Source organism: Ixodes scapularis, unplaced genomic scaffold, assembly GCF_016920785.2.
Source record: "Ixodes scapularis isolate PalLabHiFi unplaced genomic scaffold, ASM1692078v2 PGA_scaffold44__24_contigs__length_19508400, whole genome shotgun sequence".
NCBI lineage: Eukaryota > Metazoa > Arthropoda > Arachnida > Ixodida > Ixodidae > Ixodes > Ixodes scapularis.
In genome coordinates this window covers 16,139,985-16,161,108 of record NW_024609873.1, presented here as the reverse complement: position 1 = coordinate 16,161,108, position 21,124 = coordinate 16,139,985, and positions in this window count along the sequence as shown.

Here is a 21,124-nt window from a genome sequence, read left to right as displayed (position 1 = left end):
ACAATTTAATTAAACGTTTCGCCTCCCATGCGGGAGGCATCTTCAGTAGAGCACAGAGCGAGTGAGAGTCGCACAATAAAGTTCGGCTATTTAGGCATAAAAAAACTAACACAACAAACATACGCACGGACCCACTTCCTTTCCAGCCGGTCGCAAAAAAGTGGGTCCGTGAGTTTGTTTTGTTCAAGGTCCCAAGTATTCGTTTGGGATTGAGGTCACTGTTTAAGGTTGAGGTGAAGATTCTTCTGGGTAGTTTTGTATAACGAAGGTTGACTTTGTGACGTCGGTGGTTGGTGATTAGGTTGTGGATATAAAAAAACTTTGAGGAAATAAATGCAGTAGCTGAGTTTGAGATGTTCTTTTCCCCTGTCCTTTTTTCTTCGACCAAGTTTCCCAGCTTTTACCACAGTCTCGGGAATTCCACATCATGATAAACAATAAATAGCCGGCGAATGTTTCCTAAAAGCTTTGTTAAATAATATTCCGATCCACATTTTATAGCATAATTAGAGATCTGATAAAAATTGCCTATTTCGGTAGTGTTCAGAGCCAAGCGCCATCTATCATGTGGTAAACGAATCAAGAGAAAGACCCTACTGAGCTTGCGCAGTCAATCCCCGAGCATCGTCTGCTGAACGGGTTTGCTCCTGGTCGCGCTTTCTTCGCGGAGCATACTTTCGTTTTGTGGCTGCACGGGTAGTGTTTACGTCGTTTGTGATCGATCGCTCGGTGGCTATGCCGAGAAGCTGCAGTGTACCGAAGTGCCCGAATTACAGTTTATGCAGTCCGGTAGTTAAAAAAATGAAAGCCCTTTACAACTACCTGTAACGCCGAATGAGAGGAGGAGGGGAAGATACGGAGAGGGGGCTATGCCCCTCCTCCTCAACTGCTCGCCTGCCATTTAGGGGAGAAGTTTTCCCCGCTAAATTTAGCGGGAAAATTTTTCCGACAGGTAAAGCGGGAAATTTTTCCGCTAAATTAAGCGGGTAAAATTTTCTGCTAGATTTAGCGGGGAAATTACCCGCTAAACTTAGCAGAGAAAATTTTCCGCTGAATTTAGCGGGGAAAATTTTCCGCTAAACTTAGCGGGGAAAGTTTTCCGCTAGAATTAGCGGGGAAAATTTTCTTCTAAACTTGGCGGGGACAATTTTCCGCTAAATTTAGCGGGGAATCTTTTCCGATAGATTTAGCGGGAAACATTTTCCGCTCAGTTTAGCTGGAAAAATTTCTCGCTAGATTTAGTGGGGACGATTTCCCGCTAGATTTAGCGTGGAAAGTTTCGCGCTAGATTAAGCTGGAAAAATTCTCTGCTAGATTTAGCGGGGAAAATCACCCACTAAATTTAGCTGGGAAAGTTTTCCGCTAAACTCAGCCGAGGAATTTTTCCACTGGATTTAGCGGGGGAAATTTTCCGCTTAATTTAGCGGGGAAACTTTTGCGCTCAATTTAGATGGGAAAGTTTTCCGATAAATGTAGTGGGGGAATTTCCCGCTAGATTTAGCGGGGAAAATGTCCGCTAAATTTAGCGGAGAAAATTTCCCACTAGATTTCCGGGAAAAATTTCCCGCCAAATATAGCGGGAAAAATTTCGCGCTAGATTTAGCGGGGAAAATTTCGCGCTAGTTTAGCTGGAGAAATTTCCCGCTCGATTTTGCGGGGAAAACGTTCCGCTAAATTTAGCTGGGAAAGTTTTCCGCTAAATTTAGGGGGGGGGGGGAATTTCCGGTAGAGTGTTTGAGGGAAATTTTCCGCTAGATTTAGCGGGGAAAATTCCCGGCTCAGTGGCGTACCAACTTGTTTTTGAGTGGGTGGGCAAACCAGACCCTCTCCCCCCCCCCAACTCGAAAATTCGGCGCAACTTTTGTCCAACTTTTCTAAAGATTTGGCAATGATTCGGCAAAATTACAACGTTACCAGACTTAACATTGATATTTTGTTTTTTCTCACGAAAAAAATTTTGCTTCTTCTTAAAATAAATACAACTTGTATTGCCTATTGAAAGAGTTATGACTAAATAAGGTGATATTCTAGAAGATAATTGTATCGATGTCGCTTTTGTGTGTTTACTTGTAATTTTGGTGTATGCTTCCAGAAAGTGGCGTGACAACGAGGTTGGGTAGTAGCCGGCACAGTCACAAATCACACTACGAGAGCTTTGATTTTGAGGCTTCATCAGCGCACGCCTGCAAGTGTGTTTACATAAAGGCATAATAAAGGCAATCGCTGCGTTCTTACTTTCTCTCGTAGTCGCCGTTTCGTGCGCGAAAACGGATGCAACGGTTGCTGAGCCTTCACCAGAAGAGATAACAATATTGTAAATATGCATGTTTTTCGATTTGAGTCACTTGACGTCAGCTTTGCATGAAAGTGCGCGTTCCATATTCGCAACGTGCCGTTTTTAACCTTTAAAATTCCGGTTTCTGGTGTTCGGACATACACGGACGTTTAGGAAGATGGGGAGAGTTAGGAATGGTCGGATGTGCAACGTCGACCATGATAGTTCTGTGTTTAACGAATATTTTTCATCAGTGTTTACTAACGAGTGCTTGGACTCCGTCCCCACTCTCCCTGAAGAGCTTTACGAGCGCATGCATCCTATTAACGTTAACTCCGCCGGTATTATAACATTGATTGATAAACTAAAACTTACTTCGTCCGCTGGAACCGATAACATCAACTCTAAAATTTAAAAGAAACACCAGTGTTATTTCGAGTGAGTATTTAAAACTTATCTTTATTCAGTCCTTATCTCAAAGGTGCCTTCCATCTGACCAAAAGGTGGGAAGGGTAATTCCCAGTCTTTAAACAGGGCAGCCGCTCTTCCGCATCTAATTATCGCCCTAATTCATTGACTTCAATTTCTTGCAAACTACTTGAGCATATCCTCTACTCCAATATCATGAGGCACCTATCATCCCATTTCTTTTCTTTAAACAGCAGCACGGTTTTCAAAAAGGTACACTCTCCGGCAATATGAAAGACCCACTGGGAGCGCGTGGCCGAGGCGGTGGCTGGCGGGGGCGCTGCGAGCCCTCCGGGCAATTCCATTCTGCTTCGAGGGGAGGACGCTCACTCGGGCTCAGATAAAGCGAAACGCGCTTATCAGTTTGTGCCGAGTGCCGAATGAGCGTCCTCCCCTCGAAGCAGAATGGAACTGCCCGGAGCGCTCGCAGCGCCCCCACCAGCCACCGCCTCGGCCACGCGCTCCCAGTGGGTCTTTCATATCGCCGGAGACTGTACTTTCCTGCGAAACACAACTCTGCGACTTCATCCATGACTTGCACACTAACCTTGAACCTTGAACCTTAAAATGAAAAAAAACTGACGCAGTTTTTTTTTTTTTTTTTTTCCAAAGCGTTCGGCCGTGTTTTTTATCAACGCCTTCTTTCTAAGCTATCATCTTTTTGCCTCGACCAAATAACCGTTTGCATAGATTCGTGACTTTCTTTTTTCCCCTGTACAGGTCACGTCCATGATGATCATGAATCTTCCTTAATAAATGTATCTCCTGGTGTTCCCCTGGGGTTCGTACTTGGGCCCTTACTCTTTTTAATATTTATTAATGACATCCCCATTGGGATTTCTTCAAAAAACCGCTTTTTCGCCGACGACTGCGTCATCCATAACAAAGTAACTTGTGTGCAAAATAATAACCAGCTTCAGGAAGATCTAGAGAAAATTAACAATTTGTGCAAAGAGTGGATTATGTCATTAAACAAGTATAAACGCAAACTAATCCACTTCACCAAGAAAAAAAACAAACACTGTCATTTAATTACTTCTTGTACTCCGATCTGATTGAGACCGCTACTGTGTATAAATCCCTTGGTGCAAGACTAACATCTGACCTTCCCTAAAATAACCACATTGAAGTCATTACTGCCGATTCATCTGGAACTCTTGGACTAAGCAGACGTAACTTAAGAAGGGCTCCACCCTTTGTTCGTAAGCTAACCTTGGACACGTACGTCAGACCAAAAATAAAATATGCTTCAACCATCTGGAATACCCATCGACTGTACCTCATCAATACCCTGTAGAGGCAGTTCAGAACAGAGCTGCTCGCTTCATTTCATCCACTTATGACTTTTCTTTCAGTGTCTCAGCGCTAAAAACTGAACTAACCATGTCCTCTTTGCAGCTTCGCAGAAAAGTCTCTCAGCTGTGCTTTATTCACAAAATCTACTACCACATTCCCGACCTCAAAACCACTTTGTTATTACCCCCCGACCGAACATCTTCTCGCCTCAACAACGTCTGCACCATCAAGCACATTTCTGACTCTACTAACGCTTTCAATTGGTCATTCCTTTCTCAAGCCATCAGCCACTGGAACAGTCCCCCATCCTCCATTGTCACCATCTTGGACCCTGCTGATTTCTCCTCTGCAGTAAAACTACACCTTTCTTGGCCCATGTGATGGTGTGCGGGGCTAGGCAGATAGGTGAAAACCCTTACGCAGAGCGCCTGCCGGGCCAGACTTGTACGTAGTTCAACTACTTTACTCAAGTTACTGTAGTTTAACTACTTTTCTGGGTAGTTTAGTAACTTTTAATTACATTTATATTCTAGTAATTCGTAGTTTACTTTAACTACTTTTCCGAGTGACTTCCACTCAAATTAGAAATTACTTCCTAATTTTAGTGGTTGTTTTGCCTATCAACACAGAAAAGATGTCGGAAGGTCAGCTGATATTTGCAGAGGGGGAAGCATGCGGAGTAGAAAAGGGGGGGATGGGAAGGAAGAAAGTGATTTAGATAGTCCAAAAAACCCCAAAATTTTAACGAGCCCCCCCACTGCAACAACACTGCTACGAGGCGCGGGAAGCGAACAGACACGACGCAAGAGAGGTCGAGTAACTGTGGGATTGGCTCCGAATAGTGACGTTTCTTCGTATTCCGAAGCTCAAGGAGACTTGACGCATTTGAAGAAAGGGCTTGTCCCCGCTTCTCTCCAATGTAGGAATTCTCGCCCACTACAGGAGGTGCACACACTGCTCCTTTTACGGTGCAGGCGATAGAACCCCTAACAACGACGCTCACGCCGGATGGGCTGCTCGTGTATCACTCGAAGCGCGTTAACCCACCCCCGCGCCTGCGTTCACGCCGCTTCGCGGTGACGGTGTGCGGCTGCTAATTACAAATCTATTAACCCACCTAGCCCCCCCACCCCCCGTACACGCCGCTTTGCGGCGTCCGGTCGGCAACCCAAGCCCCGCTGCCCCCCATGCACTTCCGTAAATAGAGTCGATACGATTTAGTTTAGCGATGTTTCGTCAACAACATTCGTTTTTTTAGTGTTAATGGTAAAAAAGAAATGTAAATATCGCCAAATGCCTCGACAAAACAAAATGTTCGAGAAAAAAAATAAAAAGAAGTAAGCCGGCCCACACCATAAATAGAACCCGGGTCTGACACGTATGAGGCAGACATCTCACCACTAAGTTACGCTACCTCTTCGGAAACTCGCATTGCATCCGCTGCCTATGTTGACGGCAGCAGCGCCTATCTCCAAGCAAGCAAGCAAAACTTTATTTTGTGTAAGGGCCTACGTCCTGGTCTGGACGGCCCGTCCGGCCCATGTCTCGCGGATGGATTCCGTTAGGTTACCGTGTAGCCTTGTTCGTGGGGCAAGGCTCCACAAACCAGCCAATCCGGCGTGCGTGAGCACCGTTGCTAGGGTTTGTATCGCCTGCGCGTTAAAAATATGCCCGCGCGGGTTGGGGGGCAGTGCCCTTGGTATTCCTTGGGCGCCGCCGGCCTGTGTCTGCTCTGCCCAGTGGCGGCCGTTTCAGGGGGGGCAAAACGCATGCCTTGCCCCCCCACTCTGAGAACTGGGGGGGCAAGTGCCCCCCTTGCCCCCCCGGTTGGTACGCCCATGTCCCGGCTAGATTCAGCGGGTAAAATTTCCGGCAAGATTCAGCGGGAAAATTTTTTCGCTAAATTTAGCGGAGAAATTCACCCATCATGCACCACGCGGTTACGCCGACGCTGACGGCGACGGCGCTCAAGCCGGAAACGGGCGCCTTAAGAGCTGCGCTCTAAAAGAAACAGGTGCAGTTTCACCGCTTGCCACTCGATGAACCACGTTGTCACAGAAGTCGACTATTTTTCTCTATTTTGTACATTTTGTGAGGGAGCGCATCCGGTTGTCGGTCGTCCCTTGTCTCTCGGGTTGAGCGGGAGAGCTCGGGCCATCCTCTCGTGCTGTTTCGCGGCCCCCGCTAATTAGGAACCGCGGGAGAGCTCCCCTCCCGAGGAGGGTGCAGTGGAATGTTTTGTACCCATCTCGGGTGGTTTCTTCTTTTTTTGTTGGTATTGTTTTGACAAGGAAAGAAATTGGAAAGTGAGGACCTCGGCTTGGTTTCATGCCGAGTGAAGTTAGTGTATGCTGAGTCTGGACACGACGCGAAAGTGGGGAGCGACAGCGGGGTGCGGCGGAAGGCGGAACGCGGGAAGAGCTCGGAGCGGCTCTGCAGGCCCCCAAGTGTGCGTGCTCGTGGGTGAGTGTGGTTCCGAGGAGCTTCGCACGGAGCATCCAAGCACGCAGAGACTTCCCCGTTTGGACCAGCGCCGCAACGGGCCCGCGTCACCCACACCCGCAACATACCTAATTGAATTTCGCTCAGCTGCGATGAGTCCATGGCTATTGCGGCGATGAGAGGCGCCGATTCAGAGAATACGTCGGTTACATCAGCGCCATCGGCGCACTAAAACCTACCGGCACACCCCCAACTCGCCTCCGCTAACGCTCCCATTCTCCTACTGCCGAGAAAACTTCCGGTTCCTGTGCCAGAGTACGTCACGGCAGTCAAAATTACTTCAAAAATAAACTAGCTCAACTTCAGCCTGTTAGTCAAAATTACGCCGCAGCTTGTTTTTGCGGTCAGTTGGAAAGATAGCAAAAGTCGATATTTCAATACTTTTTGTTAGAGGTTAATAAACCGAAACGAGAACGGATGCCTGTTCGGCATTCAGTGAACATTAAAGGTTTAATGTAAAAGTTATCTGGCAAAAGTAAAAAGGTAGTTTCATGGTCTCCTTAACCGAATGCCCCCTCCCCCCCCCCCCCCACACACACACAAAGAAAAAAATAAATAAATAAAAGCAGACGAAAGAAAGGAAAATAAAAAAAAGACACGTGTGTTTAAAACGAAGTGCAAAACGAAAAGAAAAGAAAAGCAGCATGCCGAAGAAATGGGGCTCAACTGGCGTAGCAATAGTTCAGAAACGCCAAAAAAGGGAACAACGTAAAAGCTGTTTCGTGGTTGCTTGCGTGCGTGCGTGCCCGGCAACATCAACCAGGAGGTCGTAGGTGAGAAGGAGGGCCTCATCAAGTTTCTAATGTGGTCCCGGTGCTTCCAGCATTTCGCTCGAAAGCGGCACGCGATCGCCTGAAAGGGAAATTCCGGCATGCAAAGGGAACATCATGTTTCGTCCAAGGCGAATGAACAAAGAAGCTGCTTAGGTAACTCCGTATTTCGGGGCGTGATATATACACGTGTGCTTCCCCGTGTGCTTTCTCGTGCACTAGTGGAATAGGCTTGCGTCTGTAGGGAGCTGGACGTGCATAACTTTGCGAATCCGTAGGCATTGAATGACAACGCATATCAAACTGAGCACCGAGGTCGCACGCAAAAGAAACGCCTAACTAGGCCTCAATCCGGGAGTATTAGGCGCTTAACTTGGGCCTGTTAGTATGTCGCTCCAAGGCATTAGTCAGTAAGAAAAGCGATTTTCTTTGACGCTTTATTTTCTTTTCTTTGATTCGCCACGTAACTCCCAAAGTGCCGGGAATAATGCATAAATGCCCACAGTGAAGTCTAAGTCTGGTATATTGTTTGACAAATGAGGCCCAAAGTTGCAGGTGAAAACCTAATAGTAAGAAGTGAAGCCTACTTCGGGCATTTCGAGGCCCGAAGAAGCCAGTTGATAACCGAATGACCGTAGCGATGAAGCGTGATTTCGGCAGTTTGTTTGAAATTTAGTGCCCCAACATATTCACGAACTGGCCAAAAAAATATTAGGTTAGGTTAGAACTTGATATTATATATATATATATATATATATATATGTTTTTTTGCGGGCAAACTCAACATTAAATTGCAAGAAAAAGAAATGTGGCTCAGAGAATTGTATTACCTAGGAAGGTGTTCATTTGTGTGCTCAAAGGAGAGTCTGTATGCATACGGTCCTGTTCTTGAGTGCTTCTTTGTGTTTGCGGTTCACCTTTTTGGCACATTTGTAAAATAAAGCGTGCTGATTTGTATACATAAATTCTAAAAGCGATCGATTATCGCTTTCGCCCAAAACGTAAATCGCGCAGCGATTGTAACATAAAGGTCGTGTGCGCTCGACGTTGTCTCTTTTTCAGATCAGCCAGAAAAGTTAAACGCCTTTACTTTTTCATCTCTTTCAAATGAACGCTCGTACCTCTTGTTTAGAGCGCAGCTCTCAGGCGACCCTTTCCGGCTTGAGCGGCGTCGCCGTCGCCGTCGCCGTAACCGTGAGGTTACACCGACGGCGCCGCGAGGTCACGTGACCCCCGTGAGGTCGCGTGACCTCCTCAGGTCCCGTGACCTCATGGGGGTCACGTGATCTCACGGGGGTTACGTAACCTCAGGGGGGTCCCGTGACATCAGAGGAGTCACGAGTACTCCTCCCTCCAACGGCGACGGCGGCGCCGCTCGGGGGGAGGAGAGGAGGAAGGAGGGGGTATACCCTCTCCTGCGTACCGTTCCCTCTTCCTCCTCAAGAGCTGCGCTCTAACTCGGTGTTGCAGGGCTTTTATTTGGCTTTCATTTCTTTTTCTGCGCGACCACTGTATGTTTAAAAAAAATTAGGCAGAAAGGGCACTTAAGACTGCTTACGTGTAGGAATAATATCGCAATCCTACATGCAACACATTCCTACAAGCTGCGAGCAACGTCTTCCTTTCTCAAAGGGCACTACGGCGGTGATATCATGCGCCCCCACTGCGCAGGCGCGGGGCACCCGCCGGCTCCACGGCTTCCGTGACGATGCATGAGCGTTGCTGCCCCTTTTCTCTATATTTTACTTGTGAGGCGCCTCCGCTTTGACCTTGCGGGGCCCCACCTTCTTACGTGACGAAGCATCTGATATGACGCGTCGCAGCCAATGGGAATTTAGTTGCCGTTTTCGCTGAACGACAACGCCGTCTTCGCTCCATGGGATAGTTAAACTTTTCATATCAAACGTTTGTGGCGCATCCGAGAGCAAGGAAGGGCACGCCTATCCAAAAGCAACGTAGAAACACACACGCACACGCACACAAGGAACGCGCGATGACAAGGCAGCCAAGGACATGCTTTCATTAGTTCAGGTCGACGCACAAAGAAAAGCACCTTGGGCGCATTTGACGGGTAAACAAACGCGCGAGGTGCGCAAGGAACGGACGAACTTGCACGCCGTATAACTTCGTTTCACACAAAGTCTGAGCACGTCAGACGCAATCGTCCGAAGGCGTAAATCAAAAACAATGGCCAGAGTCAGAACTGTGGTCGTCTTTGTGCGCGTGTGTGCGTGTGTGTGCGTGTGTGTGTGTGTGTGTGTGCGTGTGTGCGCGCGCGCGTGTGCGTATGTGTGTGTGTGCGCGTGTGCGCATGCGTGCGTGCGTGCGTATGTGAGTGTGCGTGCGTGTGTGTGTGTGTGTGTATGTGTGTATGTGTGTATGTGTCTGTGTGCGTGCGTGCGTATGTGTGTGTGTGCGTGCGTGCGTGCGTGCGTGTGTGTGTATGTGTGTATGTGTGTATGTGTCTGCGTGCGTGCGTGCGTGCGTGTGCGTGTGTGTATGCGTGCGCGTGTGTGCGTGCGTGTGTGCGCGCGCGCGTGTGTGTATGTGTGTGTGCGCGCGTGCGTGCGTGCGTGCGTGTGTGTTTGTGCATGTGTGTGTGTGTGTACGTGCGTGCGTGCGTACGTGGGTGTGCGTGCGTGTGTGTGCGTCCGTGCGTGTGTGTATGTGTGCGTGTGCGTGCGTGCATGCGTGCGTGTGCGTGTGTGTGTGCGTGCGCGCGTGCGCGCGTGTGCCTGTGTGCGTGTGTGTGCGCGCGCGCATGCGTGCGTGCGTGCGTGCGTGTGTGCGTGCGTGCGTGCGTGTGTGCGTGTGCGTGTGCGTGTGCGTGTGCGTGTGTGTGTGTTTCGCCGGCTGAACCGATCCTGCTCAAGAAAAGCACGATCGCGCCGCATTCACGCAGTGTTATCTCTTTTACCGGCGACAGCAAACGGACAAAACCGACGAGCGCTTGGTGAAGATGGACTTTCTGCGCTTCTTGGGCTCGGTTCCGAATCTTACCCAGACGGACCCCAGTCACTCCAGCGGGTTGTGTCACGTAAAAGCACAGACTGAAAAAACGCTGAAGGGTGGTAGGTTTTAGAATGACAAGGTACAGAATTCACTCGATCTTACTTGGAGTAAGATCGAGTGAATTTTGCAACACGGCCCTGGTTGACTCCGTTAGGTCGTAGCGTGGAATTAGGCCGGACTCCACGTGAAACCTACTGTACTGGCGTTGCCTCCTGCTTTTATTTGTTTTATTATCGATATGTCTTCCCATTTTTTCGTGTCTACAATATTTTACAGCGCAGGTCTTAGGCGCCGTTTTCCACTTACAGTGGCACTGCCTTCGCCGTCAGCGGAACCGCCCGTTAAGTTTAACGGGAAATTGAATTGATGTAGAGGTCACGTGACGTCACTGTTCGGCTAAATCTTGCGGGGAAACTGAATAGGTGTTGAGGTCACGTGGCGTCAATTTTCCAGCTAAATTTAGCGGGGAAACTGTTGGAGGTGTAGAGGTTATAGAGGACGGGGAAAGGAGTATACGGAGAAGGATGGTAGGGTACGCAGGAAGAGGAGGGGAGGGTGCGCAGAAGGAGGAGGGAGAGGAGGAAAGAAGGAGGGGAGGGTATGGAGGAGGAGAAGGGTCATACCCTCCCTCCTCCTCTTCAAGAGCTGGGCTGTACTTTTTCATTACAGAGATTTGTGAACGTCTCATTTTGCCGCCTTTCCTTAGGCGCGACTTTTCTTTTATCTCGGAGGTTGCGTTCGCCCCGGCTTGGTGGAAGACGCGCACGAATAATCGAATAACTCTCCAAAGAAACGTAATTGCTATTGTCGATGGACCTAGCTGCCCGTTTTCTAACAAAGCATTGATGTTGCGCACTGCACAGAACACGAGCAACTAGTTGGGTGGCCTGCGGTGCGTCGAGAACCCTATATTTGGGTGGTAAAATTTCGCGTGATGTAAGGTCGCGTGGATTGACGTCACGGTGTCAAGTCTTAATGTCGCGTGAAATTATGACATTACGAGACAAATGAAATCATGTGATATTGATTTTCACGTTACAATTTGTGGGGAAAGGCACGAACAAACGGACATAGGAAATTGACTGAGTAAGGGCTCCTTGAAGAAATATACTGTAGCTAATGAGAAATGTCCCCATATTATACTTATTCGATGCAGAAATGGGGATAAATAATTAGAGCTGCGTGGATGTTGATACAGCGTGTAGTTGGTAAGCCATTTCAAAGTTGCGACGAGTGACACGCTGGCAGAAAAAGGGAAACTAGTAACCCCTCTTTAATAGTGGAAATATCCTTACAATGGCTCTTGGTGTGACAACTATGTGACGATGAACTGAGGGAGAAAGAAACGAGAGCGCGATGACGAGAGAGAGCCAAGCTCTGACTGCAATGATTAGGGGGCGGGCGGAACGCCAGCTGCCTTTGTCTCATTCACCGTTCGAACGCATTCGAACGAGACCGTCGAAATCGGGACGACTGCGTCCGGCGATCGGAAGCGTTCTACGGGCGAGTAGACACAAAGGCAGTTAGCTTTGAGTCTACCAACTAATCCTTCGAGTCAGAGCTTGGCTCTCTATCGTCATCGCGCTCTCGTCTCTCTCTCTCTCGGTGTCTCCTCGCAAAGGTTTCCGCCTCTGAGAGAACGATGTCATTCGCTGTCAGCCACTGCTGCGAGCATACCGCCTTTTGAGAAGCACGCTCCGATGGCACCATCGTCGGAATGGCTGAACAAACGCAAACAAAATTTTGACGTGTTTTATTTTTCTTTCTTACATTTTCGTGAGATGCGTCCCACTTAATGCTTTTCTAGAGATCTGACTGGGAAAGGTAGGTTGTGTCGTATTTCACCGGTCAGACGATTTTTTTTTTAATTTGTGGACAATCATCGAGGACATTCTTAAGAGCGAGGTTTGTGCTACTATTATTAGGGCTTCGTTTCCGTGCGCCATCCATGCTTCGTATAACAGATCTGGTAACAACATTGCTGCCATCAACTCTGCCGATATTATATTTGTAAAAAACGGAACATTTTTTTTTAGGATAGTGTCTCTTTATCTGTGAAACAAAGTTCGCACTTTTTTTTAACAATACATCTAGCTTGACGACATAATTAGAACGAATGTTTTTGTCATAAAAGTAGAGAAAGAATCGAGTCTACCTAAGAAATTGAAGGTTTCATAGACCGCATCAACGCTTCCACCTAAAACTAAGAAAACAAAAAATTAGGGTAACAATGCCTACTTCGAAAAATGGAACATTTATCGCTTGCGCGCTGGATTTCATTTTTCGAAAATAAAACAAGCAGATCGCAAGTCAGAACCAAATAGATAACACATGGCCAAATATTACTTTTAGGTCGCGAGATATACCAACCTTTCCAGTGCCAGTTAATCCTCTCTTATCCTAGAAAATTCATCTTTATACCATCGAAGAAAATCATCGAGCAACACCAGGAGCGTATGTAGGCCGTCTTTGAGCAGCTTGTTCAGCCATTAGCGCTCCCACATTTTCATAGACTATCAAGACAGGGTTGATATCATGCTCTAGAAATTACTCCAGAGCTGATCTTTTTTTTTTTTTTTTTTTTCTGGTACAAAGCAGTCTTTTTGCGCGTTTTCGTGGTCGGTATAATCTCGTAGTGCCTGCCCCGCGTGCGAGATCTAACCAACTTCCAATTGGCCGTGCCCCCTACGCTGGTTTTCTCGAATATTCGGGACAGATTGGACGACGCAATTCCCTAGATGCCGTCCGTTCCTTTCACGCCACACAAAGCACGCGGAAGACCGGAAAATGTGAAATAATAATAACCACAAAATTGCGATGGGACAGAGAATGGAAAGGAGAAGGCAGTAAGAGGTGTTCCATGCAGAACGCTCGTAAAGATGCCTCCCCTTCCTTCGATTTCTCAGCAGCCGTTCCAATGGTGAAATAAGCTGCGGCGTGTCCATTTTGGTGAGGTCTATAAAGAACGACCCGAAGGTAGGGAAACACAAAACCCATAAAGGCAGTACGTGGGGCTCTTCCTTGCGTCCAATATGTTTGCTTCCCCTGAGCGCATTTTAGTTTTTGTTTTCGAGTTTCTCTATTTTGGCGTGTACGGGAAATTAAATTGCCAAAGCTGCTCTGGCTCAATCCGTATTGGAAGGGAGAATAGGTGGGACCGAGCGGAATATGCGGTAAGTCGTTCTTTCGAAAGGATGCGGGGATCGCCGACGATGCACTCCACATGGGGAGGACTATTCGCAGAAGGATAAAAATATAATAGGACAGAAGACAAAGGAAAGAAAAGAGATAGAAAGCAAGAGACAGAGCTTTGTGTGGGTATGGAAGAGGGAATATTTTTTTGCTGTTGCGCACGCATAATGGCGTTGCTATTTTAACTGTCCCCCCCCTTCCCCCCCCCCCCCCCCCCCCCACCCCAAGAGATTTGAGCAGATGGGACACAGATAGGAAAAAATTCGATTTTCTGAATAGAAGGCTAAAGCTTCCTCTAAGTGAAGAGATCCGTTTTTGAGCCCTTATCCAATTTTGGCTTCGGTTAGCGTGCTTTGATCTTTTGGAATGAAAAACGTACTGTTGTCGTATAACAAATATTTTCCATTTTCTGCAAAGAAAGTTGGAAATAAGATTGTTATATTGCTGCTTCGTAAGAAAGGAAAGGGAAACGAAGGTAGTATTTACCTTTCTCTCAGTATCTTTAGATGCACAGATTTAGGAGAGAGTGCTTCCTTTGCGCTGTGGTGACTAATTCTGGAATCTGTGTCACGGAGACTAGGCTAGCTTCGATGCGATGCGGTTCTCCGTGTTCACGTTTTATACTTCAAATGGCAACGAAATGTTCCGCCGTCAGCGTTGTGCGGACCTCCTTATGTGAGTTGTTTGGTCATTTGTACGTTGCAATATTAAATTGGTTACATTGTGAAGTAATAAATATTTTACCTTTCCGAAATACTAGCGCTCTTTTTTTATATTCCACTGAAGTAAATAAAAACAACCAAAATGAAAAAAAAATTAAAGAGTGAATGTAGATACATTCTCTAGGTACTTTTTTTACCAAATTACCACCCATATTTAGGCAGTTATTATGACGAGGCACGCGCCTTTGAATGCTTATCCCGATAAAATACTGCGGCTTTGAATGTCGGTCATTATATCACGACTTCAAAAGGATTGTCAGTCGCCAAAAACGTTCCCCCTAGAGCTCCATCATCGTGGCCGTCTTTCCTTTCTTCCCAAATCTTCATGCAAACTTCTCCACACACATTAAATGCCTGTGGCGAGTGGCGGTTTTGCTGACTCACCATGAAGTGACTGAGAAGCTCGGTGTCCCCTTTTTTGTGGGAGGACATTCAAGAGTTTGTATCACGTTGGAATACCTGCCTTACTCTGTGCGTTGTATGTGTGAAGGCGTAGGCAATGTATGTATTCACGTTCTGTGTAAACTCAAAGTTTTAGAGCGCAGCTTTTAGGCTCCCATTCTTGCATAAAGCGGCGTTGGTGCCGCCGTTGCTGTCGGCGTCAGCGTCGGCATAACCGCCATAGCTGGAAACGGGCGCCTAAGGGTCCCATAATCCGAAACTGCCTGCGTTAGTTTAGGTATTTACAGACCTATAAACAAATTCAACTGCTTGGCAGATTTAGCGTAAAAACTGAATTGCTGTGTAGGTCCGTGACGTCCCATAATACAACACTGCGTGTGTTGCATTATGAATCGTCGCAGAAGTAACACGAGCTCAACTTTCCAGCTAAATTTAGCGGTGAAATTGAATTGGTGGGTAAGTCTGTGACGTCCCATATTGTAATATGGCGAGCTTTGTATTATGGGACGTCCAAGATCTATGCACCGAGTGAAGTTCCCCGCCAAATTTAGCGGACAACCAGAATTGGTATGTAGGTGTGTGACGCCCCTTAATGCAACACCGTGCGCGTTCTATTGTGGGAATTCACAGGGCACGGCTTTACTAAATACGGCTTCAAGCCTCTCGCCGGGACCAAATATCTGTATACAGGGTGTTTTTTTTTTTTAAGCTTTATAAATTAGTTTAAAAGAGCTGTTAAAATTACACTTATGAGGTTTGTGCAGATAAGTTATATGGCCAAGGGGACATTATGTAGATGGCTAGTATTTGCGATAAGTCGGATAAGTGACCAAAATACATTAATTGCCTTTCTAATTAGTCAAAATAGACCATATATGGTTGCAATTAAAAACTTGTAGAGCATCATTGAAAACCACTAAATCAACTATTCTTAGAAGGATATAACGCCGGAGCAGCATTTTACGGCGTTCTGTAAAAACGCTCGATTTGGACGCGTTTCTAGATTTCGGTTTCTTATCGGAGCGCATCTTTGCACCTGCGGTCCTGCGCGTGCGGTCCGGCGGACGCGTAAAAGAACACGAAAACAAAGCTCCGGTGGTGACCGGTGCAGCACACAACTCGGAGCAACGACGACAAACTGAAGGTCGGCTATGGCGACCCGGAAAGCGCGCGGGGGGCGCGCCGACTGGTGGCAGCTCGAGTAACTGACTCCCTTATAGCGTCTATTGGAAAGACTTTCCTAGGAAGAAATTGAAGCGCCGAGGGAAGCGTCCTAATGTCGCTGCCGACTGTAAGAGTCAACCAATTCAATCTGTCAGAGAACCTAACAATTGGACTTGGGTTCGGAGAAAGTCGCTGAATGCATAGGTGAACGATGGGAAACGCCATCTATGCCTAGGGCCAAGGGTCCTATTATGTTGGAAGAATTGAAACACCACCTGCGAGGTGCTATAGCTCCAAAAATATTATCTACATATTTATTTTTGTATACTTTTTTAAACTTTTACTCCTACTTTTTTCAGTGCCGCTCGTAGTGACAAGTTAATCAATCAATCAATCCTTTATTTCACACTAGAAACGGATGTAGGCTGCAGGGGCAAAAGGTCAGAAGTTTGACTTGGCAAGGCCTCTGCAGTCTTACAATTGGCACACTAGGGTGGAAATCGACAAAGTTTCCAGACCAGTAATTAGTTTATCCAATGACAGTGGTGCAGGGTTTTCCTCAAACCTTTTTGAGATGTGGACACCGTAAAATACCGTGCAACCGCCCATTTCGCACTAAGCGCCCACACCCCGAAATTTGAACCATCTGAAAAAAAAAAATTGTTCGGAAACTCAAGTGGTCCGGAAAATCAATTTCAGCCAAATTATAAAATTTCCGCGTAATTTCCGCTGCGTATTGGCCACTTTCCACTTGCTTGATGTCAAGTTTAAGTTCTCGTGCTACTTCCGTTTTATATTGTTCACTTTTCGCTCATTTGTCTATATGTTTGATCCCGGTGCTGTGCCTTGTCGGTACCTTCTTTGGCACAAACAGCGAAGTTGAAGTTGGCGCCACTTGGCGCTATTTGGAGACAATGTTTAGACGACCATGCTTGCTTCAATACTGATCCTATCGGCAAGAAACCTTTGCGCTCAAAGACCGCACGAACGGCAAACGGCCGCTCTTTTCGCGGTCACACCAGAAAAACACGTACAACGAGAGCAACTGGAAGAACCATAAGAATGGGCAGACCGGGGCGATGTTGGCTATAGCGGGACCGGAAAACCCGACTATTGCCTCAATCCAGCTTATTTATTGCGTAGGACTTGGTATCGAGGCTACAGGGCAAAATCAAAACAACCGAAATGACGGCTAAAAAGCTGGCGGCGCTCTCGCGGCGGCTGTTCTGGCTGTAAACTGAGGAAATCATGCAAATTTGTCCAAAATATCGAGCAATAAGCTTTACGACGTCCGAAATTTCGGTCAATGTTTTACATTAACTATGTGGCATGAGTGACGGTTTGTTGAAAATGTCAGAATAATTGAGCGTGTCCGAAAAATCGGTCGGCGGCTGGATAGGTAAAATTGCTGACCTCACATAGGTCAATCCCCTACTTCCCGCGATTATCTTCAAATTTTGAATGGGCGCTTGCCTGGTATTTTACGGTATGAAAATTTAACAATTTCCAGGGAGTCGGAGAGGAGGAGCGGGCGATTGCTGTAATTCTTTGTCCTCTGCACTTCCTCTGCCGCACAGCAGTGAATTTGTTCGCAGGGATTAGTTCCGTCGTGTAGTGGCCCAGAAGTCTGCCCAACGCAACAGACTGGAGAGTTGAGTATTTTCAAGATTGGCATTGTTTTCCAGTACCGTCAGCGAAATATTTTTCAGACTTCACAGGTACCTAAAAAGCGTCCGAAAAATTGAGCAGTCCGAAAAATAAGCATATTAAAAAACCAGCCTTCATTACGTCTAGTGGGCTTAAAAAAGCCATAAATAATACCTTGCTTCAGGTTGCGCCTACGCGCCTTGTTTCAGGCTAGGCCTCTGTTTGCGTTCGGCAACTTTTCATTAACTTGAGAACCGCTGCCTTCTTTTCTAGTGTTATGGTTGAGTACTTTCTGCCTTCCTTACAACAGTTCGCGGCTACGGAAGAACAGATGGGCAATGACGCCCAAGCCAGCATAGTCCGAAAACACCATTCACCGAAACGAGGTCGAGATGAGGCGCAAGTCTACGATTGCAGTGGCGAATTAACAAAGCAAAATGGTAACAACAATTATGATGACATTCACGCGCAGCTAGAAAAAGAATCCCGAACAGCGTCACCTTGCGGTACTTGGCAGTACTCAATTAGTGCTGCCAAACCAAGCCAATCCATGTGTAGCCAACATAGAATTCAAAATGGCCGCTTCGCGGTGGCGTTTCCCGCTAATCGCTCGCGACGATTTTGTCAGAAAATCTGAACGTTCGGGCTTCAAGCTGTTCGAAACATCAGTCGTGAATATGCACTATTTCCTCCAATCGGGTAAGTCACGGTTCCTCCTTCAAGTCCGAAATATCGAACAAATCTAAATTATCGGCGTCAAAAAAAAAAAAAAAAATTTGTCGGCGACTGTATGGGCAAAATATAGAGGTGAATTGGACATACTAGAGATGGGTGGTCAGTCAGTCTGGTGGGCAGCAAAGCCACTGCCACCCACTGTAGGGAAAATCCCTGCCTTGGTGTTATGCTTGGCGTAGCAGTTCTCCAGTGTGGGTGAAGGGCTGACTCCTTTCAAAGGTTAGAAGGCAGGTTGTTATAGAAAAGGAAGACGAAGACCTCATTTCATGCATGTCTGGTGCGGGTTTCCTGGAACCCTGAAACATGGGCGAGGCGCACAGGCTTCGCTGCACCCATGGGAAAAACTAGAAGAAAAGGGGAACATGTGGCTGGTGCGTTTGTAGTTCGTGGCTTCGGCCACAGAGGGTGTATGCGGACTAAAAGTGCCCCGTCTTCGGGCTTCGTCTTGCGAGAAAAGTTTTTCCAATGACTTCGTTGTGCAGTGCACACGTTCGAGTCCGATTGCACTGAACGTGGGTACTTCAAATTATATTTGGCAAACAGTCAAAATAATTTTAGAACACACCTAACCGGTATAAACACCTAGATAAATGCTCCACGTACCAAGAGAAATTTTTAACATTAATATTTGTTTACTTTTTACTTGTTTGCGCCATTTTTCTAATGTAGCCTAGCGATGGCTCACAATATCAGTATCGTGCCTTCAAACTGTTGCTTCATCACATGGACAACGTAATTCCATTTCTTTGTGTTTTGCGGCCAGCTGCCCATATCCCGGCATCGTTTGCGTCGTCTGGTTTTAGGAAGGGTGGCTTCTGCTCAAATCCTTCAGGGGGGTGCAGTGGTGAAGTAGTGCGTGTTTTAGTTCTACAGATGCCACTGAGGCAGTTTGCATTCCCCTCAACTGCCTCCTTTTTTTTTGTCCATCTGCACGAACAACAAGGAGGTCTTTAAGTTGTGGGTGATCTTAATTTCAACCATTCTTGGTTGGAAAGTCTCGATTGAATACTCGTAGGGGGGGTGTGTTATTGACCCTTTCTTTAATGGTTGTTGGGCTCTGACTTTTCAATAAAAAGGAGCCAAAGTTTTTGAGTACTGCTTGTAGCACTTCCACATCTATTACCTTTCTTTATTTTCATAATTTTATTTTCCACGTTTGCCCGCCCTCTAAGCCGGGAGGTGGATCAGGTTGACTGGACTGGTTTTGGTTGAGGCCATGCTGGATTCACCGCTGCTTCGTACTGTACATAATCAAAGATAGGCGCGCATTCCCGGAGGGCAGGTTAACTTGCCCCCTCTACAACAGGTTTTATAAGTATTCCTTGGCATGCCTTGGTGAAGTACTAATCCCAAAGAGGGCAGTTTGGAAGTCATGGCACATAGATTGGGAAGTGCCAGACTTGCACAAATTATGTGTCTTTCGACCATGCTTGGGTGTAGGGAGGGTTTGCTCCGTAAATATCTTCGTTTTGAAGTTCTACGCACTTAAAAATTTGGCATCCCCAGCCGACTCGCCTGTACTTGTTGGGGTAAGGACTTCAAAGTCTGCGACAACTGCGGCGAGATGTTGACTGTCCCACAGGTTTTGCAACGCCTCACATTTCTAGGTCGCAGTGATGCGATTGCTGCGCTATTTGGGCTAAACTGCGCCAGAGTGCTTACCCCTCTACATCCTGCCCCATTTCCCCAAAATGTGATAAACTTGCACCAACCTTGCGCCGAACCCCAATTTTTTCTGATAATACGGAAACTGTAATGGTTAAGGCCCAGCCACACTGCCGTATCGTTACGGTAGGCTTACCCAAATTTTGGAACTTTTGACCGTCGCCTTTAGTAAGGTTCTACTCAATTTGGTCTCTGTATCAGACACTGAGAGTGTTAGGAAGTGGCGCAGCATTTCTCGCTATTGTGGCCTGTTCTGGCAATACCAACTCAGACCTCCGGCTCCTTTCAAGCGGCAAACTCACCGAAGTTCGACGAGTGTCGGCACACAGTGGCAGACGAACCTGTCTGCCTCGCTAGCGTCTTGCTCATTGTGACGCGCTGCAAGACGTCCCGGCAGCGATGCTCACAGAAGCTAGGCGACGCTGCTTGGATCCACTGGTGATGGCGTTCGGGGGGCAAGACGCAGGCCTTCTCTTTTAGGTGGTACTGGCTCCAGTGTTGCGGAATGAGCAGCCCCATTCCATTTCAATTCCACTCCGGAGAATTAGTTTCCGACGATTCCGTTCCTTTCAACTCCTCGGAATGGAGACAATGGACCCATTCCCGCTCCTGGAATGACAGAACTTCACCATTCCCTTCTTCTAATTCCTAAAGGTGAAAAAACGGCCATTGACAGCCACATAGTGTTACTGAAAAAAAGCAGCATAAAGAAGTAAACATTATCAAACACGGAGATGACTGCGAAATTATGCAAAAGCATACTTAAGGCAACCATTCTGCTAAGCCCAAGGGTGCTAGCACAAAGCGCTTCTTGGCAACCTCTTGTTACTGCAGACCTCGATCGCGCGATCAATCCTAAAAAGCTTGCACGTCCCAACAGACGCCAGAAATTAAAACCACCGATTTTCTCGGCAATTGGACTTCCACAGAGAAATGGTTAGTGTGTTGCTTTTCTGATAAGGCCTTAAGAATATCGAGTTCGTGCGTGGCGCAAGAAGATACCTTGCTCTCTGCTTAGAATATTTTCTACAGCACCGCGAGTACGCTGTAAGAAGCGCCGCCCAATATATCTGCCCCAATCTCCATGCACTGTAGCAAGAACAGAAAAACACTAACAAAGTACAATCGGCACATGGCACCAGCACAAGGGACTGTACCACCATATTTTATAACCTGCCTTAGAACAAACTTTTACGTTTGCTGTACATTCAATCTATTTCTTTTTTATATTGTGTTCCACGCAAACACTGGCAAACACTGATAAAAGGCAGCAG